The following is an 8564-nucleotide window of genomic DNA, read 5'->3' on the forward strand; positions in this document are numbered from 1 at the left end:
ACTTTAATGGTGTTTTTAAAAATGAAATCTATATGGACTGCATTTCAAAATTCTAGCTATTCAAGAGTAATAACTGAAGTAAGATTTTAGTGATACTTTGCATTTAGTATTTTCTAATTTGTAAAGTGTTTTCTATACCTTAGCTCACTTGAGCTTCTGATAACCTAGTAAAATATTTATAGTGGTAAAGAACATTTCTGTTTGTACACAAAAGTTTTGAATTTCAAAGAAAAATTGATATTCAAACATTGCACAGCTGGGGAAAGTATAGAGAGAAAATAAAACTCTAGAATTAGAATTACAGAGAGAAGGTAAGAACTCCAGAATAAGAACTTTTATTAAAGCATCATTTCTTCTGTTTTACACTGTCTCATATACTAGATGTGTTCATCTGTGTTCACTATTCAAGAAGATAGAGCATTTATTGGACACCTACTAAATTTCATACTGTGCTAGACGTAACAGATCTGTGAGCTGGTTAATATGTTCCTACTTCATATGCAAATAAACTGAGGCACACATACTAAGGAACCCAACCAAAGTCACTTAGAATAAGTGAAAGAGTCTGCCTTGGAACACAGTACTGCCTGAATTTCGATTCTGTACTCAGGCTGAAGAGCCGAGCAATCTCACAATAATGATTGATGGCAGAGACGTCAGAGGATGGAATGGGTATCAAGCGATGTCCTATCACTTGCTCCATCTCCATTACGTTTTGGTGAATAAAGCCATGTGCTTGACTAGAGCTGTAAGCTACCTTTTGACTATGCACAAATACCCATCCTGTCTACCAAGAGGACATAAACAGAAGGTGGCAGCCTGAACCCAGAATTTACATTTGATCCTTTTGAGCATTCATCTATTCCCTTGGCACAAAAAAAAAAAAAAGCAATCAGGCCAGTGGCGGTGGCTCATGCCTGTAATCCCAGCACTTGGGGTGCCAAAGAGGGGGATTACAAGGTCAGGAGTTCGAGACCAGCCTGGCCAACATGGTGAAACACTGTCTCTACTAAAATAAAAAAAAAAAAAAATTAGCCACGCATGGTGGCACATGCCTGTAGTCCTAGCTACTGGGGAGGCTGAGGCAGGAGAATTGCTTGAACTCAGGAGGCAGAGGTTGCAGTGAGCCAAGATCGTGCCATTGCACTCCAGCCTGGGTGACAGAGTGAGATCCCCAAAAAAAAAAAGAAAAGAAAGAAAGAGAAAGAGAGAGAAAGGAAGGAAGGAAGGAAGAGAGAGAGAGAAAAAGAAAGATAGAAAAAGAAAGAAAGAAGGAAGAAGAAAGAAAGAAAGAAAAAGAAAGAGAAAGGAAGGAAGGAGAGAGAGAAAGAAAAAAGAAAGAAAGAAAGAGAAAGAAAAAGAAGAAAAGAAAGAAAGAGAAAGAAAGAAGAAAGAAAAAGAGAAGAGAAGAAAGGAAAGGAAAGGAAAGGAAAAAAGAAAAGAAAAGAAAGAAATGACAATCAGACCCCACTTACATTCCAACTCTAGACAGTCTGCACTTCCCACATCTCTAAAGGAGCAGAGTTTATTGCCACCTGACCCTGATGCCTGGTCAAGGCTGAGTGGCCTGGGGGAAGAAACATAACGTGGTTGTGCCAATTAGGTTCTTTTTGAAGGAAATTAGGAGGGGGAAAATAAGCACAACAAAATACTATAAAAGCAGAGTTGATCAGTGTTGGGTGTCCTTGAGCTGAAAGGTCATGTGGACTCAGGACCTAGGACCACCATTTAGATCAGCCTTCATGCACGTTGCACAAATGGGAGTAAGAAAGATAATTTGCAGAAAGGGAAAGGAGATAAAAATATATTTATAATGCTTACTGTTTACCAAGTATTTTCAAATTATTTACCATATTTACTCCCAATGACAACTCTATTTTATAAATAAGATAGTGGACAACCAGAGAGGCTAAGTGACTTGCCTGAAGTCACACAACTAGTGTGGAAACCAAGGGTACAAACCCAATATATGCATAATTAAACCCTATGCTCCACTCTCTGTCTAATTATACACGTCAGTCCTTTCTAAGTCTTCTTTGATTCTGCAGCATCTGACATAATGATCCCTTTGTCATTGACTTTCATAATTTTTCACAAACTCAAATTTCTGCTTGCTTGCTTTCTCTCACCTCTAACAAGTTTGCATTCTCAACATCCTGACTTACTCCTCTTCTCACCACTCTATATGATTTATACCTACTCTTTCCTAAAGGTTATGTATGAGGCTATAAAGTCATATCTTCCTATCTTCCCAAAACATTAGTCCTTGTTTCCAGATATCAACATTTTGTGTCTATGTCTCCAATATTTATCCTCTAATCTAGTTCTGAATTTTCATTTCTGTTCTAAAAAAACAATATGTATATAGACTATTTATCACTATACCCCCAAATCATTTACCACCTGCTGATTTTTCCATTTTGGTTTTTATTTAGTTTGATTTTTTTACTAATAATATCACCAATCTCTAGTAACAATTCCTTAAAAATACTTTCAAATTTGGAGATCCACTCCCCAACTCCTAGTATTCTATTTTATTCCATCTATTTTGAATTCTTATCCTTTATTTCTCTCTGTAAAACTTTAGCCACTCTTCAAGGCCCAATTCAACTGTCACTTGTTTTCTTATATAAACTTTTTTGTGTAAGGGAGGCAGTGAAATTTTTCTGTCTAAGCTTCCATAGTATCCCTTGATATGTATTGCCACCATTATGTGGTTCTATATACGTGTGCACAGATTTGCATGTTTAACTAGGATAACGTCCTTGAGAATAAGGACTTTGTTACTATACCTATATTCCTCATTGCACTTAGCATTGTGCCTCACAAATAATTAGTGCTTTTTTTCTTTTACTATTATCACTGTATACTTGGCTTAAAGTATACACAACTTCTAGGTAAATGCAATGAAAAAGTAAAATAAATAAACAAAAGGCATTCATGAAGAGAAAAAAGGAAGAAAAGAAAGACTGAATAAATAAATAAAAAATGCACCAAAGAATAGATACTTGTTGAGGTTACTTGTCTTGGAGAATAAATTATATGTATTAAAAAGTGAACATCTAAACATTATGGGCTTATGATTTTCCTGCTCAGGACCCAGATGACACTTCATAAAACAATGCACCTGTCATAGATCTCCGTAATTGCTGCTGTGCTACACATTGCATGGTGTGATCACCGTGGAGATATGCGACTTCCATAAATACTGTTTATGGAACATCTGCTAGTATTGCTGTGCTTCTAATATATGTCAAGATAAAGTCACCCTATGGGCCTGTCAATGTGAACACATGAGAGAAGTTAAAGTACGTTTGGGGGTAAGCTAGACAGTGGTGGATGAAATCCCAAGCAGAAAAGCCCATGAAGAGCCAATGAAGTCTCACCTCACTTGCTCTTGGCATCGTGGTCAGATATTAGTGCTCTGTGGCAGATATCAGTTGACCACGTGATCACCCAATACCTTACAGAAGCAATCTGTTGCTGCTTTTTCCATAATGCCACCAGATGATTTTGCTACAGAAACTTATTCATAAATTAAAACCTTTTGCTGTAACTTCCAATCAGCAGAGAGGATATAGTACAAGCCCTAGTAAAGAAGCTTGTTCTACACATCAGATTTTGCCATGCAGACCCTAAAAGAGAAAAACGTTTAACTCAAATTGTTCTTACTATTTGTTTGTTAAACATTACATTGCCTTAGTGACATGCTGACATGGCGTATTGACTGTAATTCCATGGTAAGGACTGGAGTTGACCCTAGGCACCTGTGATTTGCGTAAGGAGGCTTCATCATTTCATAACCACACTCTACTCCCAAGACACAAGAAAGAAATTAGAAGTGAGATCAATTTCGGGAACCTGTGTAAGCCCTTTGGGGAACTGATCATGCCCTGATGTTCTTAATGTTTAAGTGTTTATTGTCTAAAAAGCTTAACCTTGAAATCTTATTGCTCCTTCCTCAAGGATTTTAACAATAACCCTCCGGTTCTTTAGCCAGGAGGAACTTCACTGATAAGGTTAGATTTTAAGTCTCTGATCTTCTATCTTTATCCTTCTTGACTTAAACAGTGAAAATTACAATGACATAAAGCTTCTTGATCATTTTTTTCTTATATTAAATTATCTGAAATCAGGTTGATTTGCTATCTTCTGTAGCTTGTAGTTGATAGTTAGAAGAAGGTCTCTAAATTGAGAACATGACTGAATGCTGTTAGCTTAAAATGGTCCTCTTTCCCAAATTATTTTAGTCTTGGCAGTGGTGCCTTCAAAATTGTCAGTGTGAAAATGACCCACTGTTTTCCTTCAGTCACATTGTAATGGCTGAATTAATGAATGCTGCACTGGTTTATAAGACCTAACTTGCATTGTAATTTACTCAATTATCTCAATGTTCAAGAGGAAACAGAGAATTTCAATGACAAATACTATGAATCTCAAGTGCTAACTATGAACACTGGACTGGAAGCAAAACAAAACAAAACACCCTGCGTAAAACACATATTTGAAAAATGAAACCAATGGCAGGCAGAACTAATGGAAAGTGATCTAACAGGAAGGATAGAACAAAATAAAAAGCAGGTATTTATTCATCACTTGTAATGTGTCAGGTTCTGTGGTTGGTACTAAAATACATCATTGCATTAGTCCTTCAACATCAGTGTAAGAGAACTATTGTCACATTCCTTTCAGAAGAGGAATATCTAGTCTAGAAGGGTTAAATAACATAATTAAGATTACATTCAGTGTCAGGAGAGTAAACAGCCCTGATGTCCTAAGCTGCAAGTCTTAAACTTTTTCATTTAATATTCCTCCCTCAGTTTTCAATATAGGTATTACAGATCTTCCTGAGATGTATTTTAATCCTCATAATTTTACCTTGAAGAAATGAGAGTAAACAAAATAATAAAGCAAGTACATCAAGGGCATTAACCTGTATAGTCACTTCCATAAGCCTCTTCATTACCCTCCTAATAGCAACCTCTTAACAGCAACTTCCCTGATTTATAGTGAACCAGAGTCAACCAGTTATCTCGTCTTTTCTTCTGCATCTTTGTCTGCTCCAGGATAGCTTTCCCTTGTTTCCCTTTAGCTTTAAAATTACTTTAACCTTATCATACACAGTGCACCTCCATTTTACTCCCTCAAAAGAGAAAGAATTGGACATAATGTACTTGCAGCTCTAAGATTTTTAAAAAGGTATTACATAAAGTAAAATGAAATTTTGAGGTTTAATAGACTATTTAGCAAAAGAAAATAGTTTGATGTTTTTTCACCAGCATGCCTCGACTCTCTTCAATTTCTAACGTATCTGGTCACTTCATATGTTATTTTAAGTTTATTTTTCTTCTAAAAAACGGATAAAGCCTTTCCTTCTACCACAGCCTTCTACAATCTCCCCTGTCTCAGATACAAGTGATTGGCTTGAAAATCATGGTTCTAAAATAGAACAGGCCTATCCATAATGTCCATTAATGCAGTGTCCTCCAGTCAGACAGCATCATTTATAACCCTGAGAGTGCGGCTGAGACAGCTCCAAATCTGCAACTTCAGCTCACCAATTTATGCAGCCAGAGCCAATGACTCCAGCACTCAGAAATCTCCCAAGGAGCAGTAAACACACACAAAACAAGAAACAGATACAGATAGAGGTGTTCCTATAATGAGAGCAGATCAATGAGGGCACGACCGGCTGGAAAAAATAAAACCCAGGTAAACAATAAGGTCAGGTGATGACTTAATATACGTAGGACAAGAGAGAAACAAAATGCTCCATAAGATTTTAGTGACACAGTCTTAAAGTGGCCTTGATTTCTTCATACCGTGTGGATTCAACCTGTTCATTTACATAAAATTCTTGCCCAATCACAGGCTTGTACAAAGTGAGTCATTGATAAATTGTGTCAAATTCATTAATGAGCAGTATGCCACTGGATGATCACTGACTAGTTATTTTCTGAGCTATGTCCTACACAGAAAGATGATTTTAAGCGAGGGGTTTGGTTACTCCCACAGGGAAGAGTTTGATAGAAATTAATAGCCATAAGTAAGAATTGTCATTGGCTTCATAGCACAATATGCTTACATGCACCCGATGAGCAATGACTATGAAGGATTTTTTGAAGGCATTAAAGGAGGGCGAGGCTGTGAAGATTTTAGTTACAACCAACGAGATGCCTACTGACATCTTTCGAAAAGATTCGTACTTATTCCATAACTTAAGAATGCATGATATCCTGGCATCTTGGTAAAGACCTGAGTTTTCAGATTGAATAGGTCTGCCAGGGGTTGAGCAAAAAAAATAAAACATTCACATCTGAACTTAATCTGGTGGAATTTTTGAACCCCAATTATAATAAAAATAATCTTTAAAGTTTAAAAGAAAAAACTAACCTAAAACAAGAACATTCTACTTACAATGAAATGAGACTCAGACAGCCTTAGATTTCTTACCTGCAACAACATAGAATGAGAGAAAACAAAACAGTGTCTGCAAAGATAGGGTATTATCTAGATATATGATCATTCACATTAGATAGGAGAATGAGTGCATTTTTCAGGCAAGTAATGGCTCAAAACATTTATCTGGAAAAAAATGGATGATTCACTCCAAAAGAACAAAAAATGATTTCCAAAATTAGAAGAAAAGATAATTCAGAGGAATAGTGGTACTCAAATTTAAGAAATATGGAAGGAAAAGGTGGAAATGGTAGGTGAAAATCAATTAAGGGCTTTGTTTTGTTTCAAGGTTGGGAATAGTTAGAAAAACATACCTGTGTGTATATATTTGTGTGCTAATATATACATTTTAAGAGAAGTCAAGAGAAGAATGGCAAATAATGTATAATTTTGAAACTATGAAGGAGTAAAATGAATTAATAAAAAGGTTTTTTTTTCTTTCTTTTTGAGAAGGAATCTCCCTCTGTTTCCAGGTTGGGGTGCAGTGGTGCGATCTTGGCTCACTGCAACCTTCGACTCCCTGGTTCAAGTGAATCTTCTGGCTCAGCCGCCCGAGTAGCTGGAATTACAGGCACATGTCACCACACCTAGCTAATTTTTGTATTTTTAGTAGAGACGGGGTTTCACCATGTTGACCAGGATGGTCTTGGTCTACTGACCTTGTGACCTCTCACCTCGGCCTCCCAAAGTGCTGAGATTACAGGCATAAGCCACTGCGACCAGCCAATAAAAAGGTTTTTAATCCAGTAAAACTCTACAACTGGTAAAAGAAAAGGAAAAGCGAAAGCATATGGCCATTGCTAGTATATCCCTGTTCCTTGGTTGTCACTGGTCTGTTATGTGATGAGCGTGAGATCCATGGGAGGGAGATTGCCTTTCTCAACTCCACCAGGGCATATCTGTCAGGTACTAGGAGGAGAAATCAGATGCTGGTGGGCTCTGCACATGCTATATGAAGAATCACGGGGCTGAACCTCGGTGCCTGTGAGGTTCTTCACTCACCCTGCAAATATTCCCATGCTGTAGGGAGTGTGACATTAAATGACAAATAAAAATAAAAATAAAAATCATCATTAAGGAGGAGAGTGAGAGAGAAAGAGAGAGAGACAGAGAGAAGAGAGACTATGGAAGAAAAGAAATGTATGTTTAGTATAGTTCATAGAGCTTCTTGCCAACTTTTGAACAAGGGTCCCTAATTTTCATTTTGCCAGGGGCCTACAGTTTGGAGCCAACCCTGCTGTTAATATATATCTGCTAACATTTTGAGAGTAATAAATGGAAGAGTGCCAAGACTCTTGCATTAATTCCTTTAAAATGTGCATGGGAACAAGGAAATACAATGAGTAGTCTAAGAACAGAAGTGATTAATTGGACAGATATGTTTGAAGCCAAAATCAAAGGGCTCTAAGCAGTGTGGAGTGATGAAGGGATCTCAAAGGACTCCGAGGTTTCGAACTTTGATGGTCCAGGACTGAAAATATCTTGGAGGAGGAGTGTGACCATGGTGATCTCACTTTTGGATATGATGGGATGGAGGTCTCTGTGGGTAATGGAAAAGAATATCAGGTTTAATTGATTCATCATATACAGTATCTGGAACTCAGTTAAGAAATTTGGGTTAGAGATGTAGATTTGAGATTTATCACCATAGAGAAAGTAATTGGAACTGTAAGAAATGATTGTACAGATGTAGTTTAAGAAAATAAAGGTGAAAAAGGACAAGTCAAATAATTAAAGTGATGTTGAAAAGATTTTTGAGAGGATGATTGAGGTGTCACTAGACAGTTAAAACAATATGGGTTGCATATTGCCCAGGACACAAAAGAAAATAGAATTTCTAATATTTGGTAGTGAAGTAGTCAGATTCTGACATGGATTCCAATGATCTCTGTCTCTCAGTGCTTACACCTGTCTGAGTTCATTTGAGGTGCTCTAACAATTTGCCAAAAAAGAGTAATTTACAAACAATAGAAATTTATTTCTCACAGTTCTGGAGGCTGGGAATTCCAAGATTAAGACACTGGCTGATTTGGTGTCTGGTGAGGGCTCACTCTCTGGTTTATAAATGGCAGTTTGTCACTGGTACTCCTATGGTAGAAGGAGCT

The sequence above is a fragment of the Pongo abelii genome, chromosome 19, assembly GCF_028885655.2.
Source record: "Pongo abelii isolate AG06213 chromosome 19, NHGRI_mPonAbe1-v2.0_pri, whole genome shotgun sequence".
NCBI lineage: Eukaryota > Metazoa > Chordata > Mammalia > Primates > Hominidae > Pongo > Pongo abelii.